At 45.2% G+C, this 26,911-nt stretch overlaps 20 non-coding genes across 20 annotated transcripts; all 20 read right to left on the reverse strand.

Moving 5' to 3' along the window:
* Window positions 1-923: 923 nt before the first annotated feature.
* LOC141208555 (U2 spliceosomal RNA) lies at window positions 924-1,114 on the reverse strand. Its single transcript, XR_012278780.1, has one exon. It is a non-coding gene; the product is annotated as a U2 spliceosomal RNA (small nuclear RNA).
* A 1,122-nt stretch (window positions 1,115-2,236) lies between these two features.
* On the reverse strand, window positions 2,237-2,427 carry LOC141208557 (U2 spliceosomal RNA). The gene has a single exon (XR_012278781.1). It is a non-coding gene; the product is annotated as a U2 spliceosomal RNA (small nuclear RNA).
* A 1,122-nt stretch (window positions 2,428-3,549) lies between these two features.
* LOC141208559 (U2 spliceosomal RNA) lies at window positions 3,550-3,740 on the reverse strand. Its single transcript, XR_012278783.1, has one exon. It is a non-coding gene; the product is annotated as a U2 spliceosomal RNA (small nuclear RNA).
* A 1,122-nt stretch (window positions 3,741-4,862) lies between these two features.
* LOC141208560 (U2 spliceosomal RNA) lies at window positions 4,863-5,053 on the reverse strand. The gene has a single exon (XR_012278784.1). It is a non-coding gene; the product is annotated as a U2 spliceosomal RNA (small nuclear RNA).
* Window positions 5,054-6,168: 1,115 nt separating this feature from the next.
* Window positions 6,169-6,359, reverse strand: LOC141208561 (U2 spliceosomal RNA). Its single transcript, XR_012278785.1, has one exon. It is a non-coding gene; the product is annotated as a U2 spliceosomal RNA (small nuclear RNA).
* A 1,119-nt stretch (window positions 6,360-7,478) lies between these two features.
* On the reverse strand, window positions 7,479-7,669 carry LOC141208562 (U2 spliceosomal RNA). Its single transcript, XR_012278786.1, has one exon. It is a non-coding gene; the product is annotated as a U2 spliceosomal RNA (small nuclear RNA).
* Window positions 7,670-8,795: 1,126 nt separating this feature from the next.
* LOC141208563 (U2 spliceosomal RNA) lies at window positions 8,796-8,986 on the reverse strand. The gene has a single exon (XR_012278787.1). It is a non-coding gene; the product is annotated as a U2 spliceosomal RNA (small nuclear RNA).
* A 1,121-nt stretch (window positions 8,987-10,107) lies between these two features.
* On the reverse strand, window positions 10,108-10,298 carry LOC141210104 (U2 spliceosomal RNA). The gene has a single exon (XR_012280282.1). It is a non-coding gene; the product is annotated as a U2 spliceosomal RNA (small nuclear RNA).
* A 1,119-nt stretch (window positions 10,299-11,417) lies between these two features.
* Window positions 11,418-11,608, reverse strand: LOC141208564 (U2 spliceosomal RNA). The gene has a single exon (XR_012278788.1). It is a non-coding gene; the product is annotated as a U2 spliceosomal RNA (small nuclear RNA).
* A 1,125-nt stretch (window positions 11,609-12,733) lies between these two features.
* Window positions 12,734-12,924, reverse strand: LOC141208565 (U2 spliceosomal RNA). The gene has a single exon (XR_012278789.1). It is a non-coding gene; the product is annotated as a U2 spliceosomal RNA (small nuclear RNA).
* Window positions 12,925-14,045: 1,121 nt separating this feature from the next.
* LOC141210106 (U2 spliceosomal RNA) lies at window positions 14,046-14,236 on the reverse strand. The gene has a single exon (XR_012280284.1). It is a non-coding gene; the product is annotated as a U2 spliceosomal RNA (small nuclear RNA).
* A 1,120-nt stretch (window positions 14,237-15,356) lies between these two features.
* On the reverse strand, window positions 15,357-15,547 carry LOC141208566 (U2 spliceosomal RNA). Its single transcript, XR_012278790.1, has one exon. It is a non-coding gene; the product is annotated as a U2 spliceosomal RNA (small nuclear RNA).
* A 1,120-nt stretch (window positions 15,548-16,667) lies between these two features.
* LOC141208567 (U2 spliceosomal RNA) lies at window positions 16,668-16,858 on the reverse strand. Its single transcript, XR_012278791.1, has one exon. It is a non-coding gene; the product is annotated as a U2 spliceosomal RNA (small nuclear RNA).
* A 1,125-nt stretch (window positions 16,859-17,983) lies between these two features.
* LOC141210205 (U2 spliceosomal RNA) lies at window positions 17,984-18,174 on the reverse strand. The gene has a single exon (XR_012280380.1). It is a non-coding gene; the product is annotated as a U2 spliceosomal RNA (small nuclear RNA).
* A 1,116-nt stretch (window positions 18,175-19,290) lies between these two features.
* On the reverse strand, window positions 19,291-19,481 carry LOC141209808 (U2 spliceosomal RNA). Its single transcript, XR_012279999.1, has one exon. It is a non-coding gene; the product is annotated as a U2 spliceosomal RNA (small nuclear RNA).
* Window positions 19,482-20,602: 1,121 nt separating this feature from the next.
* Window positions 20,603-20,793, reverse strand: LOC141208568 (U2 spliceosomal RNA). The gene has a single exon (XR_012278792.1). It is a non-coding gene; the product is annotated as a U2 spliceosomal RNA (small nuclear RNA).
* Window positions 20,794-21,915: 1,122 nt separating this feature from the next.
* LOC141209886 (U2 spliceosomal RNA) lies at window positions 21,916-22,106 on the reverse strand. The gene has a single exon (XR_012280074.1). It is a non-coding gene; the product is annotated as a U2 spliceosomal RNA (small nuclear RNA).
* A 1,121-nt stretch (window positions 22,107-23,227) lies between these two features.
* LOC141208570 (U2 spliceosomal RNA) lies at window positions 23,228-23,418 on the reverse strand. Its single transcript, XR_012278794.1, has one exon. It is a non-coding gene; the product is annotated as a U2 spliceosomal RNA (small nuclear RNA).
* Window positions 23,419-24,539: 1,121 nt separating this feature from the next.
* LOC141208571 (U2 spliceosomal RNA) lies at window positions 24,540-24,730 on the reverse strand. The gene has a single exon (XR_012278795.1). It is a non-coding gene; the product is annotated as a U2 spliceosomal RNA (small nuclear RNA).
* Window positions 24,731-25,851: 1,121 nt separating this feature from the next.
* LOC141208572 (U2 spliceosomal RNA) lies at window positions 25,852-26,042 on the reverse strand. The gene has a single exon (XR_012278796.1). It is a non-coding gene; the product is annotated as a U2 spliceosomal RNA (small nuclear RNA).
* Window positions 26,043-26,911: the final 869 nt, after the last annotated feature.

A 26,911-nucleotide genomic window follows, 5' to 3' on the forward strand; every position in this document is an offset into this window, starting at 1 on the left:
CAACCCCCGGCTGTTCCCACCCGCCTCAACACCATTGGAAGGGAGGAGAACCAATTAAGGCGGGGGGTGGAGGTGGAACGAGCAGCTGTCTACCCTTAGCAGGAGGGTTGCTGATTAATTACCTCTCCTGCTGCTGCTGCTGCTGGCTGTCCAGCAGCAGACTGAAGGTGGCTGCTGCTGTGCGCAGGTATATAAAGGCTCAGAGCCTATTATGACACGCGCAGCCAGCGTTCCATTGCCACATTCCGTCTACTGCAGGCGGGATACCTGGATGGCTGAATGTCACTGAGAAGCTCACAGAGACCGCCATAAGCAACAGTTTAAAAGAATGCCACAGACTAATCAACCAAACTTTTTGGGTTGGTTTCTCTTTTATAGTCTGCAGGCATTAAATGAAAGAAGTCAGTGTTCCAGCAGAGGGAGACAACGTTTCAGAAAAGGCATTGTAGCAAACCAAAAAAGAAATTTTAAGCGCAGCAGAGTAACCAGCTCACATACCTGTTAGCTCAGGTGAGTTTAAAAGGCTGCTGTTGATTACAAGGGCATTTGCTAAATAGATGGTGTGTGTGCAACAATATACTGAAAGGTCAATTATATTGTGCAGCTTATCTCACCACCTGTAGTTATTTAGGTGAAAGCTCCAAAATGCTTGCCTAATATGTCTGTTTATCCAAAAGGAAGTATAGAGGGAGAGCTAGATAGATAGCATTGCATTACATTACATTACATGGCAATGCAATGCACAGTTGCTGAAGTTGAACCAAAATGAGCTTGTCATCTGGCTTCTGCAACTTTTAACATGAAAAATCCAATGAGGAGAAGAAAAGCAAAGCCAAAGAGTCCATCCCAAAATCCGACAAACAAGCAAAATGAACAAAAAGCATTGAATTCAATTCTTTCTGATTTTAGAAACTGCATTAAAGAAGGGGTGCACCGGTCCTGGAGATACTGCAATACCAGGTCAATGCGTGGAGTGGACAGAGCAAGCTCTTTTTCCATCTCCCTGTTCTAAAAATCCATTTAATATATGGTCCCCAGATAGGGGACGTATCAGATATTAAACTGATAAGAACAGATACTACACTTGATCTTAGCCAAAAGGCCGAGAAGCGATAACCAGAATTGGTTTCCGACTACGGTGCCACCCAAGGATTCTGAAAAGTCCATTTGTGGAGATGGCCACCTGGACTCCCGTTAAGAAGACATGCTGTCAACCTCTAGATCCCTCACATGCCTGCACTTTTCGGCTTGCTGCTGCTGCAATCCACGCGTTTTAGATCTGCATAACTCCACCTCTTTTAGCACAGTACCCTCAACCCCCGGCTGTTCCCACCCGCCTCAACACCGTTGGAAGGGAGGAGAACCAATTAAGGCGGGGGGGGGGGGTGAAACGAGCAGCTGTCTACCCTTAGCAGGAGGGTTGCTGATTAATTACCTCTCCTGCTGCTGCTGCTGCTGGCTGTCCAGCAGCAGACTGAAGGTGGCTGCTGCTGTGCGCAGGTATATAAAGGCTCAGAGCCTATTATGACACGCGCAGCCAGCGTTCCATTGCCACATTCCGTCTACTGCAGGCGGGATACCTGGATGGCTGAATGTCACTGAGAAGCTCACAGAGACCGCCATAAGCAACAGTTTAAAAGAATGCCACAGACTAATCAACCAAACTTTTTGGGTTGGTTTCTCTTTTATAGTCTGCAGGCATTAAATGAAAGAAGTCAGTGTTCCAGCAGAGGGAGACAACGTTTCAGAAAAGGCATTGTAGCAAACCAAAAAAGAAATTTTAAGCGCAGCAGAGTAACCAGCTCACATACCTGTTAGCTCAGGTGAGTTTAAAAGGCTGCTGTTGATAACAAGGGCATTTGCTAAATAGATGGTGTGTGTGCAACAATATACTGAAAGGTCAATTATATTGTGCAGCTTATCTCACCACCTGTAGTTATTTAGGTGAAAGCTCCAAAATGCTTGCCTAATATGTCTGTTTATCCAAAAGGAAGTATAGAGGGAGAGCTAGATAGATAGCATTGCATTAGATTACATTACATGGCAATGCAATGCACAGTTGCTGAAGTTGAACCAAAATGAGCTTGTCATCTGGCTTCTGCAACTTTTAACATGAAAAATCCAATGAGGAGAAGAAAAGCAAAGCCAAAGAGTCCATCCCAAAATCCGACAAACAAGCAAAATGAACAAAAAGCATTGAATTCAATTCTTTCTGATTTTAGAAACTGCATTAAAGAAGGGGTGCACCGGTCCTGGAGATACTGCAATACCAGGTCAATGCGTGGAGTGGACAGAGCAAGCTCTTTTTCCATCTCCCTGTTCTAAAAATCCATTTAATATATGGTCCCCAGATAGGGGACGTATCAGATATTAAACTGATAAGAACAGATACTACACTTGATCTTAGCCAAAAGGCCGAGAAGCGATAACCAGAATTGGTTTCCGACTACGGTGCCACCCAAGAATTCTGAAAAGTCCATTTGTGGAGATGGCCACCTGGACTCCCGTTAAGAAGACATGCTGTCAACCTCTAGATCCCTCACATGCCTGCACTTTTCGGCTTGCTGCTGCTGCAATCCACGCGTTTTAGATCTGCATAACTCCACCTCTTTTAGCACAGTACCCTCAACCCCCGGCTGTTCCCACCCGCCTCAACACCGTTGGAAGGGAGGAGAACCAATTAAGGCGGGGGTGGGGGGTGGAACGAGCAGCTGTCTACCCTTAGCAGGAGGGTTGCTGATTAATTACCTCTCCTGCTGCTGCTGCTGCTGGCTGTCCAGCAGCAGACTGAAGGTGGCTGCTGCTGTGCGCAGGTATATAAAGGCTCAGAGCCTATTATGACACGCGCAGCCAGCGTTCTATTGCCACATTCCGTCTACTGCAGGCGGGATACCTGGATGGCTGAATGTCACTGAGAAGCTCACAGAGACCGCCATAAGCAACAGTTTAAAAGAATGCCACAGACTAATCAACCAAACTTTTTGGGTTGGTTTCTCTTTTATAGTCTGCAGGCATTAAATGAAAGAAGTCAGTGTTCCAGCAGAGGGAGACAACGTTTCAGAAAAGGCATTGTAGCAAACCAAAAAAGAAATTTTAAGCGCAGCAGAGTAACCAGCTCACATACCTGTTAGCTCAGGTGAGTTTAAAAGGCTGCTGTTGATAACAAGGGCATTTGCTAAATAGATGGTGTGTGTGCAACAATATACTGAAAGGTCAATTATATTGTGCAGCTTATCTCACCACCTGTAGTTATTTAGGTGAAAGCTCCAAAATGCTTGCCTAATATGTCTGTTTATCCAAAAGGAAGTATAGAGGGAGAGCTAGATAGATAGCATTGCATTACATTACATTACATGGCAATGCAATGCACAGTTGCTGAAGTTGAACCAAAATGAGCTTGTCATCTGGCTTCTGCAACTTTTAACATGAAAAATCCAATGAGGAGAAGAAAAGCAAAGCCAAAGAGTCCATCCCAAAATCCGACAAACAAGCAAAATGAACAAAAAGCATTGAATTCAATTCTTTCTGATTTTAGAAACTGCATTAAAGAAGGGGTGCACCGGTCCTGGAGATACTGCAATACCAGGTCAATGCGTGGAGTGGACAGAGCAAGCTCTTTTTCCATCTCCCTGTTCTAAAAATCCATTTAATATATGGTCCCCAGATAGGGGACGTATCAGATATTAAACTGATAAGAACAGATACTACACTTGATCTTAGCCAAAAGGCCGAGAAGCGATAACCAGAATTGGTTTCCGACTACGGTGCCACCCAAGGATTCTGAAAAGTCCATTTGTGGAGATGGCCACCTGGACTCCCGTTAAGAAGACATGCTGTCAACCTCTAGATCCCTCACATGCCTGCACTTTTCGGCTTGCTGCTGCTGCAATCCACGCGTTTTAGATCTGCATAACTCCACCTCTTTTAGCACAGTACCCTCAACCCCCGGCTGTTCCCACCCGCCTCAATACCGTTGGAAGGGAGGAGAACCAATTAAGGCGGGGGGTGGGGGTGGAACGAGCAGCTGTCTACCCTTAGCAGGAGGGTTGCTGATTAATTACCTCTCCTGCTGCTGCTGCTGCTGGCTGTCCAGCAGCAGACTGAAGGTGGCTGCTGCTGTGCGCAGGTATATAAAGGCTCAGAGCCTATTATGACACGCGCAGCCAGCGTTCCATTGCCACATTCCGTCTACTGCAGGCGGGATACCTGGATGGCTGAATGTCACTGAGAAGCTCACAGAGACCGCCATAAGCAACAGTTTAAAAGAATGCCACAGACTAATCAACCAAACTTTTTGGGTTGGTTTCTCTTTTATAGTCTGCAGGCATTAAATGAAAGAAGTCAGTGTTCCAGCAGAGGGAGACAACGTTTCAGAAAAGGCATTGTAGCAAACCAAAAAAGAAATTTTAAGCGCAGCAGAGTAACCAGCTCACATACCTGTTAGCTCAGGTGAGTTTAAAAGGCTGCTGTTGATAACAAGGGCATTTGCTAAATAGATGGTGTGTGTGCAACAATATACTGAAAGGTCAATTATATTGTGCAGCTTATCTCACCACCTGTAGTTATTTAGGTGAAAGCTCCAAAATGCTTGCCTAATATGTCTGTTTATCCAAAAGGAAGTATAGAGGGAGAGCTAGATAGATAGCATTGCATTACATTACATTACATGGCAATGCAATGCACAGTTGCTGAAGTTGAACCAAAATGAGCTTGTCATCTGGCTTCTGCAACTTTTAACATGAAAAATCCAATGAGGAGAAGAAAAGCAAAGCCAAAGAGTCCATCCCAAAATCCGACAAACAAGCAAAATGAACAAAAAGCATTGAATTCAATTCTTTCTGATTTTAGAAACTGCATTAAAGAAGGGGTGCACCGGTCCTGGAGATACTGCAATACCAGGTCAATGCGTGGAGTGGACAGAGCAAGCTCTTTTTCCATCTCCCTGTTCTAAAAATCCATTTAATATATGGTCCCCAGATAGGGGACGTATCAGATATTAAACTGATAAGAACAGATACTACACTTGATCTTAGCCAAAAGGCCGAGAAGCGATAACCAGAATTGGTTTCCGACTACGGTGCCACCCAAGGATTCTGAAAAGTCCATTTGTGGAGATGGCCACCTGGACTCCCGTTAAGAAGACATGCTGTCAACCTCTAGATCCCTCACATGCCTGCACTTTTCGGCTTGCTGCTGCTGCAATCCACGCGTTTTAGATCTGCATAACTCCACCTCTTTTAGCACAGTACCCTCAACCCCCGGCTGTTCCCACCCGCCTCAACACCGTTGGAAGGGAGGAGAACCAATTAAGGCGGGGGGGGGGTGGAACGTGCAGCTGTCTACCCTTAGCAGGAGGGTTGCTGATTAATTACCTCTCCTGCTGCTGCTGCTGCTGGCTGTCCAGCAGCAGACTGAAGGTGGCTGCTGCTGTGCGCAGGTATATAAAGGCTCAGAGCCTATTATGACACGCGCAGCCAGCGTTCCATTGCCACATTCCGTCTACTGCAGGCGGGATACCTGGATGGCTGACTGTCACTGAGAAGCTCACAGAGACCGCCATAAGCAACAGTTTAAAAGAATGCCACAGACTAATCAACCAAACTTTTTGGGTTGGTTTCTCTTTTATAGTCTGCAGGCATTAAATGAAAGAAGTCAGTGTTCCAGCAGAGGGAGACAACGTTTCAGAAAAGGCATTGTAGCAAACCAAAAAAGAAATTTTAAGCGCAGCAGAGTAACCAGCTCACATACCTGTTAGCTCAGGTGAGTTTAAAAGGCTGCTGTTGATAACAAGGGCATTTGCTAAATAGATGGTGTGTGTGCAACAATATACTGAAAGGTCAATTATATTGTGCAGCTTATCTCACCACCTGTAGTTATTTAGGTGAAAGCTCCAAAATGCTTGCCTAATATGTCTGTTTATCCAAAAGGAAGTATAGAGGGAGAGCTAGATAGATAGCATTGCATTACATTACATGGCAATGCAATGCACAGTTGCTGAAGTTGAACCAAAATGAGCTTGTCATCTGGCTTCTGCAACTTTTAACATGAAAAATCCAATGAGGAGAAGAAAAGCAAAGCCAAAGAGTCCATCCCAAAATCCGACAAACAAGCAAAATGAACAAAAAGCATTGAATTCAATTCTTTCTGATTTTAGAAACTGCATTAAAGAAGGGGTGCACCGGTCCTGGAGATACTGCAATACCAGGTCAATGCGTGGAGTGGACAGAGCAAGCTCTTTTTCCATCTCCCTGTTCTAAAAATCCATTTAATATATGGTCCCCAGATAGGGGACGTATCAGATATTAAACTGATAAGAACAGATACTACACTTGATCTTAGCCAAAAGGCCGAGAAGCGATAACCAGAATTGGTTTCCGACTACGGTGCCACCCAAGGATTCTGAAAAGTCCATTTGTGGAGATGGCCACCTGGACTCCCGTTAAGAAGACATGCTGTCAACCTCTAGATCCCTCACATGCCTGCACTTTTCGGCTTGCTGCTGCTGCAATCCACGCGTTTTAGATCTGCATAACTCCACCTCTTTTAGCACAGTACCCTCAACCCCCGGCTGTTCCCACCCGCCTCAACACCGTTGGAAGGGAGGAGAACCAATTAAGGCGGGGGGGGGTGGAACGAGCAGCTGTCTACCCTTAGCAGGAGGGTTGCTGATTAATTACCTCTCCTGCTGCTGCTGCTGCTGGCTGTCCAGCAGCAGACTGAAGGTGGCTGCTGCTGTGCGCAGGTATATAAAGGCTCAGAGCCTATTATGACACGCGCAGCCAGCGTTCCATTGCCACATTCCGTCTACTGCAGGCGGGATACCTGGATGGCTGAATGTCACTGAGAAGCTCACAGAGACCGCCATAAGCAACAGTTTAAAAGAATGCCACAGACTAATCAACCAAACTTTTTGGGTTGGTTTCTCTTTTATAGTCTGCAGGCATTAAATGAAAGAAGTCAGTGTTCCAGCAGAGGGAGACAACGTTTCAGAAAAGGCATTGTAGCAAACCAAAAAAGAAATTTTAAGCGCAGCAGAGTAACCAGCTCACATACCTGTTAGCTCAGGTGAGTTTAAAAGGCTGCTGTTGATAACAAGGGCATTTGCTAAATAGATGGTGTGTGTGCAACAATATACTGAAAGGTCAATTATATTGTGCAGCTTATCTCACCACCTGTAGTTATTTAGGTGAAAGCTCCAAAATGCTTGCCTAATATGTCTGTTTATCCAAAAGGAAGTATAGAGGGAGAGCTAGATAGATAGCATTGCATTACATTACATTACATGGCAATGCAATGCACAGTTGCTGAAGTTGAACCAAAATGAGCTTGTCATCTGGCTTCTGCAACTTTTAACATGAAAAATCCAATGAGGAGAAGAAAAGCAAAGCCAAAGAGTCCATCCCAAAATCCGACAAACAAGCAAAATGAACAAAAAGCATTGAATTCAATTCTTTCTGATTTTAGAAACTGCATTAAAGAAGGGGTGCACCGGTCCTGGAGATACTGCAATACCAGGTCAATGCGTGGAGTGGACAGAGCAAGCTCTTTTTCCATCTCCCTGTTCTAAAAATCCATTTAATATATGGTCCCCAGATAGGGGACGTATCAGATATTAAACTGATAAGAACAGATACTACACTTGATCTTAGCCAAAAGGCCGAGAAGCGATAACCAGAATTGGTTTCCGACTACGGTGCCACCCAAGGATTCTGAAAAGTCCATTTGTGGAGATGGCCACCTGGACTCCCGTTAAGAAGACATGCTGTCAACCTCTAGATCCCTCACATGCCTGCACTTTTCGGCTTGCTGCTGCTGCAATCCACGCGTTTTAGATCTGCATAACTCCACCTCTTTTAGCACAGTACCCTCAACCCCCGGCTGTTCCCACCCGCCTCAACACCGTTGGAAGGGAGGAGAACCAATTAAGGCGGGGGGGGGGGGGGGGTGGAACGAGCAGCTGTCTACCCTTAGCAGGAGGGTTGCTGATTAATTACCTCTCCTGCTGCTGCTGCTGCTGGCTGTCCAGCAGCAGACTGAAGGTGGCTGCTGCTGTGCGCAGGTATATAAAGGCTCAGAGCCTATTATGACACGCGCAGCCAGCGTTCCATTGCCACATTCCGTCTACTGCAGGCGGGATACCTGGATGGCTGAATGTCACTGAGAAGCTCACAGAGACCGCCATAAGCAACAGTTTAAAAGAATGCCACAGACTAATCAACCAAACTTTTTGGGTTGGTTTCTCTTTTATAGTCTGCAGGCATTAAATGAAAGAAGTCAGTGTTCCAGCAGAGGGAGACAACGTTTCAGAAAAGGCATTGTAGCAGACCAAAAAAGAAATTTTAAGCGCAGCAGAGTAACCAGCTCACATACCTGTTAGCTCAGGTGAGTTTAAAAGGCTGCTGTTGATAACAAGGGCATTTGCTAAATAGATGGTGTGTGTGCAACAATATACTGAAAGGTCAATTATATTGTGCAGCTTATCTCACCACCTGTAGTTATTTAGGTGAAAGCTCCAAAATGCTTGCCTAATATGTCTGTTTATCCAAAAGGAAGTATAGAGGGAGAGCTAGATAGATAGCATTGCATTACATTACATTACATGGCAATGCAATGCACAGTTGCTGAAGTTGAACCAAAATGAGCTTGTCATCTGGCTTCTGCAACTTTTAACATGAAAAATCCAATGAGGAGAAGAAAAGCAAAGCCAAAGAGTCCATCCCAAAATCCGACAAACAAGCAAAATGAACAAAAAGCATTGAATTCAATTCTTTCTGATTTTAGAAACTGCATTAAAGAAGGGGTGCACCGGTCCTGGAGATACTGCAATACCAGGTCAATGCGTGGAGTGGACAGAGCAAGCTCTTTTTCCATCTCCCTGTTCTAAAAATCCATTTAATATATGGTCCCCAGATAGGGGACGTATCAGATATTAAACTGATAAGAACAGATACTACACTTGATCTTAGCCAAAAGGCCGAGAAGCGATAACCAGAATTGGTTTCCGACTACGGTGCCACCCAAGGATTCTGAAAAGTCCATTTGTGGAGATGGCCACCTGGACTCCCGTTAAGAAGACATGCTGTCAACCTCTAGATCCCTCACATGCCTGCACTTTTCGGCTTGCTGCTGCTGCAATCCACGCGTTTTAGATCTGCATAACTCCACCTCTTTTAGCACAGTACCCTCAACCCCCGGCTGTTCCCACCCGCCTCAACACCGTTGGAAGGGAGGAGAACCAATTAAGGCGGGGGGGGGGGTGGAACGAGCAGCTGTCTACCCTTAGCAGGAGGGTTGCTGATTAATTACCTCTCCTGCTGCTGCTGCTGCTGGCTGTCCAGCAGCAGACTGAAGGTGGCTGCTGCTGTGCGCAGGTATATAAAGGCTCAGAGCCTATTATGACACGCGCAGCCAGCGTTCCATTGCCACATTCCGTCTACTGCAGGCGGGATACCTGGATGGCTGAATGTCACTGAGAAGCTCACAGAGACCGCCATAAGCAACAGTTTAAAAGAATGCCACAGACTAATCAACCAAACTTTTTGGGTTGGTTTCTCTTTTATAGTCTGCAGGCATTAAATGAAAGAAGTCAGTGTTCCAGCAGAGGGAGACAACGTTTCAGAAAAGGCATTGTAGCAAACCAAAAAAGAAATTTTAAGCGCAGCAGAGTAACCAGCTCACATACCTGTTAGCTCAGGTGAGTTTAAAAGGCTGCTGTTGATAACAAGGGCATTTGCTAAATAGATGGTGTGTGTGCAACAATATACTGAAAGGTCAATTATATTGTGCAGCTTATCTCACCACCTGTAGTTATTTAGGTGAAAGCTCCAAAATGCTTGCCTAATATGTCTGTTTATCCAAAAGGAAGTATAGAGGGAGAGCTAGATAGATAGCATTGCATTACATTACATTACATGGCAATGCAATGCACAGTTGCTGAAGTTGAACCAAAATGAGCTTGTCATCTGGCTTCTGCAACTTTTAACATGAAAAATCCAATGAGGAGAAGAAAAGCAAAGCCAAAGAGTCCATCCCAAAATCCGACAAACAAGCAAAATGAACAAAAAGCATTGAATTCAATTCTTTCTGATTTTAGAAACTGCATTAAAGAAGGGGTGCACCGGTCCTGGAGATACTGCAATACCAGGTCAATGCGTGGAGTGGACAGAGCAAGCTCTTTTTCCATCTCCCTGTTCTAAAAATCCATTTAATATATGGTCCCCAGATAGGGGATGTATCAGATATTAAACTGATAAGAACAGATACTACACTTGATCTTAGCCAAAAGGCCGAGAAGCGATAACCAGAATTGGTTTCCGACTACGGTGCCACCCAAGGATTCTGAAAAGTCCATTTGTGGAGATGGCCACCTGGACTCCCGTTAAGAAGACATGCTGTCAACCTCTAGATCCCTCACATGCCTGCACTTTTCGGCTTGCTGCTGCTGCAATCCACGCGTTTTAGATCTGCATAACTCCACCTCTTTTAGCACAGTACCCTCAACCCCCGGCTGTTCCCACCCGCCTCAACACCGTTGGAAGGGAGGAGAACCAATTAAGGCGGGGGGGGGTGGAACGAGCAGCTGTCTACCCTTAGCAGGAGGGTTGCTGATTAATTACCTCTCCTGCTGCTGCTGCTGCTGGCTGTCCAGCAGCAGACTGAAGGTGGCTGCTGCTGTGCGCAGGTATATAAAGGCTCAGAGCCTATTATGACACGCGCAGCCAGCGTTCCATTGCCACATTCCGTCTACTGCAGGCGGGATACCTGGATGGCTGAATGTCACTGAGAAGCTCACAGAGACCGCCATAAGCAACAGTTTAAAAGAATGCCACAGACTAATCAACCAAACTTTTTGGGTTGGTTTCTCTTTTATAGTCTGCAGGCATTAAATGAAAGAAGTCAGTGTTCCAGCAGAGGGAGACAACGTTTCAGAAAAGGCATTGTAGCAAACCAAAAAAGAAATTTTAAGCGCAGCAGAGTAACCAGCTCACATACCTGTTAGCTCAGGTGAGTTTAAAAGGCTGCTGTTGATAACAAGGGCATTTGCTAAATAGATGGTGTGTGTGCAACAATATACTGAAAGGTCAATTATATTGTGCAGCTTATCTCACCACCTGTAGTTATTTAGGTGAAAGCTCCAAAATGCTTGCCTAATATGTCTGTTTATCCAAAAGGAAGTATAGAGGGAGAGCTAGATAGATAGCATTGCATTACATTACATTACATGGCAATGCAATGCACAGTTGCTGAAGTTGAACCAAAATGAGCTTGTCATCTGGCTTCTGCAACTTTTAACATGAAAAATCCAATGAGGAGAAGAAAAGCAAAGCCAAAGAGTCCATCCCAAAATCCGACAAACAAGCAAAATGAACAAAAAGCATTGAATTCAATTCTTTCTGATTTTAGAAACTGCATTAAAGAAGGGGTGCACCGGTCCTGGAGATACTGCAATACCAGGTCAATGCGTGGAGTGGACAGAGCAAGCTCTTTTTCCATCTCCCTGTTCTAAAAATCCATTTAATATATGGTCCCCAGATAGGGGACGTATCAGATATTAAACTGATAAGAACAGATACTACACTTGATCTTAGCCAAAAGGCCGAGAAGCGATAACCAGAATTGGTTTCCGACTACGGTGCCACCCAAGGATTCTGAAAAGTCCATTTGTGGAGATGGCCACCTGGACTCCCGTTAAGAAGACATGCTGTCAACCTCTAGATCCCTCACATGCCTGCACTTTTCGGCTTGCTGCTGCTGCAATCCACGCGTTTTAGATCTGCATAACTCCACCTCTTTTAGCACAGTACCCTCAACCCCCGGCTGTTCCCACCCGCCTCAACACCGTTGGAAGGGAGGAGAACCAATTAAGGCGGGGGGGGGGGGGGGTGGAACGAGCAGCTGTCTACCCTTAGCAGGAGGGTTGCTGATTAATTACCTCTCCTGCTGCTGCTGCTGCTGGCTGTCCAGCAGCAGACTGAAGGTGGCTGCTGCTGTGCGCAGGTATATAAAGGCTCAGAGCCTATTATGACACGCGCAGCCAGCGTTCCATTGCCACATTCCGTCTACTGCAGGCGGGATACCTGGATGGCTGAATGTCACTGAGAAGCTCACAGAGACCGCCATAAGCAACAGTTTAAAAGAATGCCACAGACTAATCAACCAAACTTTTTGGGTTGGTTTCTCTTTTATAGTCTGCAGGCATTAAATGAAAGAAGTCAGTGTTCCAGCAGAGGGAGACAACGTTTCAGAAAAGGCATTGTAGCAGACCAAAAAAGAAATTTTAAGCGCAGCAGAGTAACCAGCTCACATACCTGTTAGCTCAGGTGAGTTTAAAAGGCTGCTGTTGATAACAAGGGCATTTGCTAAATAGATGGTGTGTGTGCAACAATATACTGAAAGGTCAATTATATTGTGCAGCTTATCTCACCACCTGTAGTTATTTAGGTGAAAGCTCCAAAATGCTTGCCTAATATGTCTGTTTATCCAAAAGGAAGTATAGAGGGAGAGCTAGATAGATAGCATTGCATTACATTACATTACATGGCAATGCAATGCACAGTTGCTGAAGTTGAACCAAAATGAGCTTGTCATCTGGCTTCTGCAACTTTTAACATGAAAAATCCAATGAGGAGAAGAAAAGCAAAGCCAAAGAGTCCATCCCAAAATCCGACAAACAAGCAAAATGAACAAAAAGCATTGAATTCAATTCTTTCTGATTTTAGAAACTGCATTAAAGAAGGGGTGCACCGGTCCTGGAGATACTGCAATACCAGGTCAATGCGTGGAGTGGACAGAGCAAGCTCTTTTTCCATCTCCCTGTTCTAAAAATCCATTTAATATATGGTCCCCAGATAGGGGACGTATCAGATATTAAACTGATAAGAACAGATACTACACTTGATCTTAGCCAAAAGGCCGAGAAGCGATAACCAGAATTGGTTTCCGACTACGGTGCCACCCAAGGATTCTGAAAAGTCCATTTGTGGAGATGGCCACCTGGACTCCCGTTAAGAAGACATGCTGTCAACCTCTAGATCCCTCACATGCCTGCACTTTTCGGCTTGCTGCTGCTGCAATCCACGCGTTTTAGATCTGCATAACTCCACCTCTTTTAGCACAGTACCCTCAACCCCCGGCTGTTCCCACCCGCCTCAACACCGTTGGAAGGGAGGAGAACCAATTAAGGCGGGGGGGGGGGTGGAACGAGCAGCTGTCTACCCTTAGCAGGAGGGTTGCTGATTAATTACCTCTCCTGCTGCTGCTGCTGCTGGCTGTCCAGCAGCAGACTGAAGGTGGCTGCTGCTGTGCGCAGGTATATAAAGGCTCAGAGCCTATTATGACACGCGCAGCCAGCGTTCCATTGCCACATTCCGTCTACTGCAGGCGGGATACCTGGATGGCTGAATGTCACTGAGAAGCTCACAGAGACCGCCATAAGCAACAGTTTAAAAGAATGCCACAGACTAATCAACCAAACTTTTTGGGTTGGTTTCTCTTTTATAGTCTGCAGGCATTAAATGAAAGAAGTCAGTGTTCCAGCAGAGGGAGACAACGTTTCAGAAAAGGCATTGTAGCAAACCAAAAAAGAAATTTTAAGCGCAGCAGAGTAACCAGCTCACATACCTGTTAGCTCAGGTGAGTTTAAAAGGCTGCTGTTGATAACAAGGGCATTTGCTAAATAGATGGTGTGTGTGCAACAATATACTGAAAGGTCAATTATATTGTGCAGCTTATCTCACCACCTGTAGTTATTTAGGTGAAAGCTCCAAAATGCTTGCCTAATATGTCTGTTTATCCAAAAGGAAGTATAGAGGGAGAGCTAGATAGATAGCATTGCATTACATTACATTACATGGCAATGCAATGCACAGTTGCTGAAGTTGAACCAAAATGAGCTTGTCATCTGGCTTCTGCAACTTTTAACATGAAAAATCCAATGAGGAGAAGAAAAGCAAAGCCAAAGAGTCCATCCCAAAATCCGACAAACAAGCAAAATGAACAAAAAGCATTGAATTCAATTCTTTCTGATTTTAGAAACTGCATTAAAGAAGGGGTGCACCGGTCCTGGAGATACTGCAATACCAGGTCAATGCGTGGAGTGGACAGAGCAAGCTCTTTTTCCATCTCCCTGTTCTAAAAATCCATTTAATATATGGTCCCCAGATAGGGGATGTATCAGATATTAAACTGATAAGAACAGATACTACACTTGATCTTAGCCAAAAGGCCGAGAAGCGATAACCAGAATTGGTTTCCGACTACGGTGCCACCCAAGGATTCTGAAAAGTCCATTTGTGGAGATGGCCACCTGGACTCCCGTTAAGAAGACATGCTGTCAACCTCTAGATCCCTCACATGCCTGCACTTTTCGGCTTGCTGCTGCTGCAATCCACGCGTTTTAGATCTGCATAACTCCACCTCTTTTAGCACAGTACCCTCAACCCCCGGCTGTTCCCACCCGCCTCAACACCGTTGGAAGGGAGGAGAACCAATTAAGGCGGGGGGGGGGTGGAACGAGCAGCTGTCTACCCTTAGCAGGAGGGTTGCTGATTAATTACCTCTCCTGCTGCTGCTGCTGCTGGCTGTCCAGCAGCAGACTGAAGGTGGCTGCTGCTGTGCGCAGGTATATAAAGGCTCAGAGCCTATTATGACACGCGCAGCCAGCGTTCCATTGCCACATTCCGTCTACTGCAGGCGGGATACCTGGATGGCTGAATGTCACTGAGAAGCTCACAGAGACCGCCATAAGCAACAGTTTAAAAGAATGCCACAGACTAATCAACCAAACTTTTTGGGTTGGTTTCTCTTTTATAGTCTGCAGGCATTAAATGAAAGAAGTCAGTGTTCCAGCAGAGGGAGACAACGTTTCAGAAAAGGCATTGTAGCAAACCAAAAAAGAAATTTTAAGCGCAGCAGAGTAACCAGCTCACATACCTGTTAGCTCAGGTGAGTTTAAAAGGCTGCTGTTGATAACAAGGGCATTTGCTAAATAGATGGTGTGTGTGCAACAATATACTGAAAGGTCAATTATATTGTGCAGCTTATCTCACCACCTGTAGTTATTTAGGTGAAAGCTCCAAAATGCTTGCCTAATATGTCTGTTTATCCAAAAGGAAGTATAGAGGGAGAGCTAGATAGATAGCATTGCATTACATTACATTACATGGCAATGCAATGCACAGTTGCTGAAGTTGAACCAAAATGAGCTTGTCATCTGGCTTCTGCAACTTTTAACATGAAAAATCCAATGAGGAGAAGAAAAGCAAAGCCAAAGAGTCCATCCCAAAATCCGACAAACAAGCAAAATGAACAAAAAGCATTGAATTCAATTCTTTCTGATTTTAGAAACTGCATTAAAGAAGGGGTGCACCGGTCCTGGAGATACTGCAATACCAGGTCAATGCGTGGAGTGGACAGAGCAAGCTCTTTTTCCATCTCCCTGTTCTAAAAATCCATTTAATATATGGTCCCCAGATAGGGGACGTATCAGATATTAAACTGATAAGAACAGATACTACACTTGATCTTAGCCAAAAGGCCGAGAAGCGATAACCAGAATTGGTTTCCGACTACGGTGCCACCCAAGGATTCTGAAAAGTCCATTTGTGGAGATGGCCACCTGGACTCCCGTTAAGAAGACATGCTGTCAACCTCTAGATCCCTCACATGCCTGCACTTTTCGGCTTGCTGCTGCTGCAATCCATGCGTTTTAGATCTGCATAACTCCACCTCTTTTAGCACAGTACCCTCAACCACCGGCTGTTCCCACCCGCCTCAACACCGTTGGAAGGGAGGAGAACCAATTAAGGCGGGGGGGGGGTGGAACGAGCAGCTGTCTACCCTTAGCAGGAGGGTTGCTGATTAATTACCTCTCCTGCTGCTGCTGCTGCTGGCTGTCCAGCAGCAGACTGAAGGTGGCTGCTGCTGTGCGCAGGTATATAAAGGCTCAGAGCCTATTATGACACGCGCAGCCAGCGTTCCATTGCCACATTCCGTCTACTGCAGGCGGGATACCTGGATGGCTGAATGTCACTGAGAAGCTCACAGAGACCGCCATAAGCAACAGTTTAAAAGAATGCCACAGACTAATCAACCAAACTTTTTGGGTTGGTTTCTCTTTTATAGTCTGCAGGCATTAAATGAAAGAAGTCAGTGTTCCAGCAGAGGGAGACAACGTTTCAGAAAAGGCATTGTAGCAAACCAAAAAAGAAATTTTAAGCGCAGCAGAGTAACCAGCTCACATACCTGTTAGCTCAGGTGAGTTTAAAAGGCTGCTGTTGATAACAAGGGCATTTGCTAAATAGATGGTGTGTGTGCAACAATATACTGAAAGGTCAATTATATTGTGCAGCTTATCTCACCACCTGTAGTTATTTAGGTGAAAGCTCCAAAATGCTTGCCTAATATGTCTGTTTATCCAAAAGGAAGTATAGAGGGAGAGCTAGATAGATAGCATTGCATTACATTACATTACATGGCAATGCAATGCACAGTTGCTGAAGTTGAACCAAAATGAGCTTGTCATCTGGCTTCTGCAACTTTTAACATGAAAAATCCAATGAGGAGAAGAAGAGCAAAGACAAAGAGTCCATCCCAAAATCCGACAAACAAGCAAAATGAACAAAAAGCATTGAATTCAATTCTTTCTGATTTTAGAAACTGCATTAAAGAAGGGGTGCACCGGTCCTGGAGATACTGCAATACCAGGTCAATGCGTGGAGTGGACAGAGCAAGCTCTTTTTCCATCTCCCTGTTCTAAAAATCCATTTAATATATGGTCCCCAGATAGGGGACGTATCAGATATTAAACTGATAAGAACAGATACTACACTTGATCTTAGCCAAAAGGCCGAGAAGCGATAACCAGAATTGGTTTCCGACTACGGTGCCACCCAAGGATTCTGAAAAGTCCATTTGTGGAGATGGCCACCTGGACTCCCGTTAAGAAGACATGCTGTCAACCTCTAGATCCCTCACATGCCTGCACTTTTCGGCTTGCTGCTGCTGCAATCCACGCGTTTTAGATCTGCATAACTCCACCTCTTTTAGCACAGTACCCTCAACCCCCGGCTGTTCCCACCCGCCTCAACACCGTTGGAAGGGAGGAGAACCAATTAAGGCGGGGGGGGGGGGGGGTGGAACAAGCAACTGTCTACCCTTAGCAGGAGGGTTGCTGATTAATTACCTCTCCTGCTGCTGCTGCTGCTGGCTGTCCAGCAGCAGACTGAAAGTGGCTGCTGCTGTGCGCAGGTATATAAAGGCTCAGAGCCTATTATGACACGCGCAGCCAGCGTTCCATTGCTACATTCCGTCTACTGCAGGCGGGATACCTGGATGGCTGAATGTCACTGAGAAGCTCACAGAGACCGCCATAAGCAACAGTTTAAAAGAATGCCACAGACTAATCAACCAAACTTTTTGGGTTGGTTTCTCTTTTATAGTCTGCAGGCATTAAATGAAAGAAGTCAGTGTTCCAGCAGAGGGAGACAACGTTTCAGAAAAGGCATTGTAGCAAACCAAAAAAGAAATTTTAAGCGCAGCAGAGTAACCAGCTCACATACCTGTTAGCTCAGGTGAGTTTAAAAGGCTGCTGTTGATAACAAGGGCATTTGCTAAATAGATGGTGTGTGTGCAACAATATACTGAAAGGTCAATTATATTGTGCAGCTTATCTCACCACCTGTAGTTATTTAGGTGAAAGCTCCAAAATGCTTGCCTAATATGTCTGTTTATCCAAAAGGAAGTATAGAGGGAGAGCTAGATAGATAGCATTGCATTACATTACATTACATGGCAATGCAATGCACAGTTGCTGAAGTTGAACCAAAATGAGCTTGTCATCTGGCTTCTGCAACTTTTAACATGAAAAATCCAATGAGGAGAAGAAAAGCAAAGCCAAAGAGTCCATCCCAAAATCCGACAAACAAGCAAAATGAACAAAAAGCATTGAATTCAATTCTTTCTGATTTTAGAAACTGCATTAAAGAAGGGGTGCACCGGTCCTGGAGATACTGCAATACCAGGTCAATGCGTGGAGTGGACAGAGCAAGCTCTTTTTCCATCTCCCTGTTCTAAAAATCCATTTAATATATGGTCCCCAGATAGGGGACGTATCAGATATTAAACTGATAAGAACAGATACTACACGTGATCTTAGCCAAAAGGCCGAGAAGCGATAACCAGAATTGGTTTCCGACTACGGTGCCACCCAAGGATTCTGAAAAGTCCATTTGTGGAGATGGCCACCTGGACTCCCGTTAAGAAGACATGCTGTCAACCTCTATATCCCTCACATGCCTGCACTTTTCGGCTTTCTGCTGCTGCAATCCACGCGTTTTAGATCTGCATAACTCCACCTCTTTTAGCACAGTACCCTCAACCCCCGGCTGTTCCCACCCGCCTCAACACCGTTGGAAGGGAGGAGAACCAATTAAGGCGGGGGGGGGGGGTGGAACGAGCAGCTGTCTACCCTTAGCAGGAGGGTTGCTGATTAATTACCTCTCCTGCTGCTGCTGGCTGTCCAGCAGCAGACTGAAGGTGGCTGCTGCTGTGCGCAGGTATATAAAGGCTCAGAGCCTATTATGACACGCGCAGCCAGCGTTCCATTGCCACATTCCGTCTACTGCAGGCGGGATACCTGGATGGCTGAATGTCACTGAGAAGCTCACAGAGACCGCCATAAGCAACAGTTTAAAAGAATGCCACAGACTAATCAACCAAACTTTTTGGGTTGGTTTCTCTTTTATAGTCTGCAGGCATTAAATGAAAGAAGTCAGTGTTCCAGCAGAGGGAGACAACGTTTCAGAAAAGGCATTGTAGCAAACCAAAAAAGAAATTTTAAGCGCAGCAGAGTAACCAGCTCACATACCTGTTAGCTCAGGTGAGTTTAAAAGGCTGCTGTTGATAACAAGGGCATTTGCTAAATAGATGGTGTGTGTGCAACAATATACTGAAAGGTCAATTATATTGTGCAGCTTATCTCACCACCTGTAGTTATTTAGGTGAAAGCTCCAAAATGCTTGCCTAATATGTCTGTTTATCCAAAAGGAAGTATAGAGGGAGAGCTAGATAGATAGCATTGCATTACATTACATTACATGGCAATGCAATGCACAGTTGCTGAAGTTGAACCAAAATGAGCTTGTCATCTGGCTTCTGCAACTTTTAACATGAAAAATCCAATGAGGAGAAGAAAAGCAAAGCCAAAGAGTGCATCCCAAAATCCGACAAACAAGCAAAATGAACAAAAAGCATTGAATTCAATTCTTTCTGATTTTAGAAACTGCATTAAAGAAGGGGTGCACCGGTCCTGGAGATACTGCAATACCAGGTCAATGCGTGGAGTGGACAGAGCAAGCTCTTTTTCCATCTCCCTGTTCTAAAAATCCATTTAATATATGGTCCCCAGATAGGGGACGTATCAGATATTAAACTGATAAGAACAGATACTACACTTGATCTAAGCCAAAAGGCCGAGAAGCGATAACCAGAATTGGTTTCCGACTACGGTGCCACCCAAGGATTCTGAAAAGTCCATTTGTGGAGATGGCCACCTGGACTCCCGTTAAGAAGACATGCTGTCAACCTCTAGATCCCTCACATGCCTGCACTTTTCGGCTTGCTGCTGCTGCAATCCACGCGTTTTAGATCTGCATAACTCCACCTCTTTTAGCACAGTACCCTCAACCCCCGGCTGTTCCCACCCGCCTCAACACCGTTGGAAGGGAGGAGAACCAATTAAGGCGGGGGGGGGGGTGGAACGAGCAGCTGTCTACCCTTAGCAGGAGGGTTGCTGATTAATTACCTCTCCTGCTGCTGCTGCTGCTGGCTGTCCAGCAGCAGACTGAAGGTGGCTGCTGCTGTGCGCAGGTATATAAAGGCTCAGAGCCTATTATGACACGCGCAGCCAGCGTTCCATTGCCACATTCCGTCTACTGCAGGCGGGATACCTGGATGGCTGAATGTCACTGAGAAGCTCACAGAGACCGCCATAAGCAACAGTTTAAAAGAATGCCACAGACTAATCAACCAAACTTTTTGGGTTGGTTTCTCTTTTATAGTCTGCAGGCATTAAATGAAAGAAGTCAGTGTTCCAGCAGAGGGAGACAACGTTTCAGAAAAGGCATTGTAGCAAACCAAAAAAGAAATTTTAAGCGCAGCAGAGTAACCAGCTCACATACCTGTTAGCTCAGGTGAGTTTAAAAGGCTGCTGTTGATAACAAGGGCATTTGCTAAATAGATGGTGTGTGTGCAACAATATACTGAAAGGTCAATTATATTGTGCAGCTTATCTCACCACCTGTAGTTATTTAGGTGAAAGCTCCAAAATGCTTGCCTAATATGTCTGTTTATCCAAAAGGAAGTATAGAGGGAGAGCTAGATAGATAGCATTGCATTACATTACATTACATGGCAATGCAATGCACAGTTGCTGAAGTTGAACCAAAATGAGCTTGTCATCTGGCTTCTGCAACTTTTAACATGAAAAATCCAATGAGGAGAAGAAAAGCAAAGCCAAAGAGTCCATCCCAAAATCCGACAAACAAGCAAAATGAACAAAAAGCATTGAATTCAATTCTTTCTGATTTTAGAAACTGCATTAAAGAAGGGGTGCACCGGTCCTGGAGATACTGCAATACCAGGTCAATGCGTGGAGTGGACAGAGCAAGCTCTTTTTCCATCTCCCTGTTCTAAAAATCCATTTAATATATGGTCCCCAGATAGGGGACGTATCAGATATTAAACTGATAAGAACAGATACTACACTTGATCTTAGCCAAAAGGCCGAGAAGCGATAACCAGAATTGGTTTCCGACTACGGTGCCACCCAAGGATTCTGAAAAGTCCATTTGTGGAGATGGCCACCTGGACTCCCGTTAAGAAGACATGCTGTCAACCTCTAGATCCCTCACATGCCTGCACTTTTCGGCTTGCTGCTGCTGCAATCCACGCGTTTTAGATCTGCATAACTCCACCTCTTTTAGCACAGTACCCTCAACCCCCGGCTGTTCCCACCCGCCTCAACACCGTTGGAAGGGAGGAGAACCAATTAAGGCGGGGGGGGGGGGTGGAACGAGCAGCTGTCTACCCTTAGCAGGAGGGTTGCTGATTAATTACCTCTCCTGCTGCTGCTGCTGCTGGCTGTCCAGCAGCAGACTGAAGGTGGCTGCTGCTGTGCGCAGGTATATAAAGGCTCAGAGCCTATTATGACACGCGCAGCCAGCGTTCCATTGCCACATTCCGTCTACTGCAGGCGGGATACCTGGATGGCTGAATGTCACTGAGAAGCTCACAGAGACCGCCATAAGCAACAGTTTAAAAGAATGCCACAGACTAATCAACCAAACTTTTTGGGTTGGTTTCTCTTTTATAGTCTGCAGGCATTAAATGAAAGAAGTCAGTGTTCCAGCAGAGGGAGACAACGTTTCAGAAAAGGCATTGTAGCAAACCAAAAAAGAAATTTTAAGCGCAGCAGAGTAACCAGCTCACATACCTGTTAGCTCAGGTGAGTTTAAAAGGCTGCTGTTGATAACAAGGGCATTTGCTAAATAGATGGTGTGTGTGCAACAATATACTGAAAGGTCAATTATATTGTGCAGCTTATCTCACCACCTGTAGTTATTTAGGTGAAAGCTCCAAAATGCTTGCCTAATATGTCTGTTTATCCTAAAGGAAGTATAGAGGGAGAGCTAGATAGATAGCATTGCATTACATTACATTACATGGCAATGCAATGCACAGTTGCTGAAGTTGAACCAAAATGAGCTTGTCATCTGGCTTCTGCAACTTTTAACATGAAAAATCCAATGAGGAGAAGAAAAGCAAAGCCAAAGAGTCCATCCCAAAATCCGACAAACAAGCAAAATGAACAAAAAGCATTGAATTCAATTCTTTCTGATTTTAGAAACTGCATTAAAGAAGGGGTGCACCGGTCCTGGAGATACTGCAATACCAGGTCAATGCGTGGAGTGGACAGAGCAAGCTCTTTTTCCATCTCCCTGTTCTAAAAATCCATTTAATATATGGTCCCCAGATAGGGGACGTATCAGATATTAAACTGATAAGAACAGATACTACACTTGATCTTAGCCAAAAGGCCGAGAAGCAATAACCAGAATTGGTTTCCGACTACGGTGCCACCCAAGGATTCTGAAAAGTCCATTTGTGGAGATGGCCACCTGGACTCCCGTTAAGAAGACATGCTGTCAACCTCTAGATCCCTCACATGCCTGCACTTTTCGGCTTGCTGCTGCTGCAATCCACGCGTTTTAGATCTGCATAACTCCACCTCTTTTAGCACAGTACCCTCAACCCCCGGCTGTTCCCACCCGCCTCAACACCGTTGGAAGGGAGGAGAACCAATTAAGGCGGGGGGGGGGGTGGAACGAGCAGCTGTCTACCCTTAGCAGGAGGGTTGCTGATTAATTACCTCTCCTGCTGCTGCTGCTGCTGGCTGTCCAGCAGCAGACTGAAGGTGGCTGCTGCTGTGCGCAGGTATATAAAGGCTCAGAGCCTATTATGACACGCGCAGCCAGCGTTCCATTGCCACATTCCGTCTACTGCAGGCGGGATACCTGGATGGCTGAATGTCACTGAGAAGCTCACAGAGACCGCCATAAGCAACAGTTTAAAAGAATGCCACAGACTAATCAACCAAACTTTTTGGGTTGGTTTCTCTTTTATAGTCTGCAGGCATTAAATGAAAGAAGTCAGTGTTCCAGCAGAGGGAGACAACGTTTCAGAAAAGGCATTGTAGCAAACCAAAAAAGAAATTTTAAGCGCAGCAGAGTAACCAGCTCACATACCTGTTAGCTCAGGTGAGTTTAAAAGGCTGCTGTTGATAACAAGGGCATTTGCTAAATAGATGGTGTGTGTGCAACAATATACTGAAAGGTCAATTATATTTTGCAGCTTATCTCACCACCTGTAGTTATTTAGGTGAAAGCTCCAAAATGCTTGCCTAATATGTCTGTTTATCCAAAAGGAAGTATAGAGGGAGAGCTAGATAGATAGCATTGCATTACATTACATTACATGGCAATGCAATGCACAGTTGCTGAAGTTGAACCAAAATGAGCTTGTCATCTGGCTTCTGCAACTTTTAACATGAAAAATCCAATGAGGAGAAGAAAAGCAAAGCCAAAGAGTCCATCCCAAAATCCGACAAACAAGCAAAATGAACAAAAAGCATTGAATTCAATTCTTTCTGATTTTAGAAACTGCATTAAAGAAGGGGTGCACCGGTCCTGGAGATACTGCAATACCAGGTCAATGCGTGGAGTGGACAGAGCAAGCTCTTTTTCCATCTCCCTGTTCTAAAAATCCATTTAATATATGGTCCCCAGATAGGGGACGTATCAGATATTAAACTGATAAGAACAGATACTACACTTGATCTTAGCCAAAAGGCCGAGAAGCGATAACCAGAATTGGTTTCCGACTACGGTGCCACCCAAGGATTCTGAAAAGTCCATTTGTGGAGATGGCCACCTGGACTCCCGTTAAGAAGACATGCTGTCAACCTCTAGATCCCTCACATGCCTGCACTTTTCGGCTTGCTGCTGCTGCAATCCACGCGTTTTAGATCTGCATAACTCCACCTCTTTTAGCACAGTACCCTCAACCCCCGGCTGTTCCCACCCGCCTCAACACCGTTGGAAGGGAGGAGAACCAATTAAGGCGGGGGGGGGGGTGAAACGAGCAGCTGTCTACCCTTAGCAGGAGGGTTGCTGATTAATTACCTCTCCTGCTGCTGCTGCTGCTGGCTGTCCAGCAGCAGACTGAAGGTGGCTGCTGCTGTGCGCAGGTATATAAAGGCTCAGAGCCTATTATGACACGCGCAGCCAGCGTTCCATTGCCACATTCCGTCTACTGCAGGCGGGATACCTGGATGGCTGAATGTCACTGAGAAGCTCACAGAGACCGCCATAAGCAACAGTTTAAAAGAATGCCACAGACTAATCAACCAAACTTTTTGGGTTGGTTTCTCTTTTATAGTCTGCAGGCATTAAATGAAAGAAGTCAGTGTTCCAGCAGAGGGAGACAACGTTTCAGAAAAGGCATTGTAGCAAACCAAAAAAGAAATTTTAAGCGCAGCAGAGTAACCAGCTCACATACCTGTTAGCTCAGGTGAGTTTAAAAGGCTGCTGTTGATAACAAGGGCATTTGCTAAATAGATGGTGTGTGTGCAACAATATACTGAAAGGTCAATTATATTGTGCAGCTTATCTCACCACCTGTAGATATTTAGGTGAAAGCTCCAAAATGCTTGCCTAATATGTCTGTTTATCCAAAAGGAAGTATAGAGGGAGAGCTAGATAGATAGCATTGCATTACATTACATTACATGGCAATGCAATGCACAGTTGCTGAAGTTGAACCAAAATGAGCTTGTCATCTGGCTTCTGCAACTTTTAACATGAAAAATCCAATGAGGAGAAGAAAAGCAAAGCCAAAGAGTCCATCCCAAAATCCGACAAACAAGCAAAATGAACAAAAAGCATTGAATTCAATTCTTTCTGATTTTAGAAACTGCATTAAAGAAGGGGTGCACCGGTCCTGGAGATACTGCAATACCAGGTCAATGCGTGGAGTGGACAGAGCAAGCTCTTTTTCCATCTCCCTGTTCTAAAAATCCATTTAATATATGGTCCCCAGATAGGGGACGTATCAGATATTAAACTGATAAGAACAGATACTACACTTGATCTTAGCCAAAAGGCCGAGAAGCGATAACCAGAATTGGTTTCCGACTACGGTGCCACCCAAGGATTCTGAAAAGTCCATTTGTGGAGATGGCCACCTGGACTCCCGTTAAGAAGACATGCTGTCAACCTCTAGATCCCTCACATGCCTGCACTTTTCGGCTTGCTGCTGCTGCAATCCACGCGTTTTAGATCTGCATAACTCCACCTCTTTTAGCACAGTACCCTCAACCCCCGGCTGTTCCCACCCGCCTCAACACCGTTGGAAGGGAGGAGAACCAATTAAGGCGGGGGGGGGGGTGAAACGAGCAGCTGTCTACCCTTAGCAGGAGGGTTGCTGATTAATTACCTCTCCTGCTGCTGCTGCTGCTGGCTGTCCAGCAGCAGACTGAAGGTGGCTGCTGCTGTGCGCAGGTATATAAAGGCTCAGAGCCTATTATGACACGCGCAGCCAGCGTTCCATTGCCACATTCCGTCTACTGCAGGCGGGATACCTGGATGGCTGAATGTCACTGAGAAGCTCACAGAGACCGCCATAAGCAACAGTTTAAAAGAATGCCACAGACTAATCAACCAAACTTTTTGGGTTGGTTTCTCTTTTATAGTCTGCAGGCATTAAATGAAAGAAGTCAGTGTTCCAGCAGAGGGAGACAACGTTTCAGAAAAGGCATTGTAGCAAACCAAAAAAGAAATTTTAAGCGCAGCAGAGTAACCAGCTCACATACCTGTTAGCTCAGGTGAGTTTAAAAGGCTGCTGTTGATAACAAGGGCATTTGCTAAATAGATGGTGTGTGTGCAACAATATACTGAAAGGTCAATTATATTGTGCAGCTTATCTCACCACCTGTAGATATTTAGGTGAAAGCTCCAAAATGCTTGCCTAATATGTCTGTTTATCCAAAAGGAAGTATAGAGGGAGAGCTAGATAGATAGCATTGCATTACATTACATTACATGGCAATGCAATGCACAGTTGCTGAAGTTGAACCAAAATGAGCTTGTCATCTGGCTTCTGCAACTTTTAACATGAAAAATCCAATGAGGAGAAGAAAAGCAAAGCCAAAGAGTCCATCCCAAAATCCGACAAACAAGCAAAATGAACAAAAAGCATTGAATTCAATTCTTTCTGATTTTAGAAACTGCATTAAAGAAGGGGTGCACCGGTCCTGGAGATACTGCAATACCAGGTCAATGCGTGGAGTGGACAGAGCAAGCTCTTTTTCCATCTCCCTGTTCTAAAAATCCATTTAATATATGGTCCCCAGATAGGGGACGTATCAGATATTAAACTGATAAGAACAGATACTACACTTGATCTTAGCCAAAAGGCCGAGAAGCGATAACCAGAATTGGTTTCCGACTACGGTGCCACCCAAGGATTCTGAAAAGTCCATTTGTGGAGATGGCCACCTGGACTCCCGTTAAGAAGACATGCTGTCAACCTCTAGATCCCTCACATGCCTGCACTTTTCGGCTTGCTGCTGCTGCAATCCACGCGTTTTAGATCTGCATAACTCCACCTCTTTTAGCACAGTACCCTCAACCCCCGGCTGTTCCCACCCGCCTCAACACCGTTGGATGGGAGGAGAACCAATTAAGGCGGGGGGGGGGTGGAACGAGCAGCTGTCTACCCTTAGCAGGAGGGTTGCTGATTAATTACCTCTCCTGCTGCTGCTGCTGCTGGCTGTCCAGCAGCAGACTGAAGGTGGCTGCTGCTGTGCGCAGGTATATAAAGGCTCAGAGCCTATTATGACACGCGCAGCCAGCGTTCCATTGCCACATTCCGTCTACTGCAGGCGGGATACCTGGATGGCTGAATGTCACTGAGAAGCTCACAGAGACCGCCATAAGCAACAGTTTAAAAGAATGCCACAGACTAATCAACCAAACTTTTTGGGTTGGTTTCTCTTTTATAGTCTGCAGGCATTAAATGAAAGAAGTCAGTGTTCCAGCAGAGGGAGACAACGTTTCAGAAAAGGCATTGTAGCAAACCAAAAAAGAAATTTTAAGCGCAGCAGAGTAACCAGCTCACATACCTGTTAGCTCAGGTGAGTTTAAAAGGCTGCTGTTGATAACAAGGGCATTTGCTAAATAGATGGTGTGTGTGCAACAATATACTGAAAGGTCAATTATATTGTGCAGCTTATCTCACCACCTGTAGTTATTTAGGTGAAAGCTCCAAAATGCTTGCCTAATATGTCTGTTTATCC

This window comes from Phyllobates terribilis, unplaced genomic scaffold (assembly GCF_046119375.1).
Source record: "Phyllobates terribilis strain yellow unplaced genomic scaffold, ASM4611937v1 Scaffold_169__1_contigs__length_4117513, whole genome shotgun sequence".
Classification (NCBI taxonomy): domain Eukaryota; kingdom Metazoa; phylum Chordata; class Amphibia; order Anura; family Dendrobatidae; genus Phyllobates; species Phyllobates terribilis.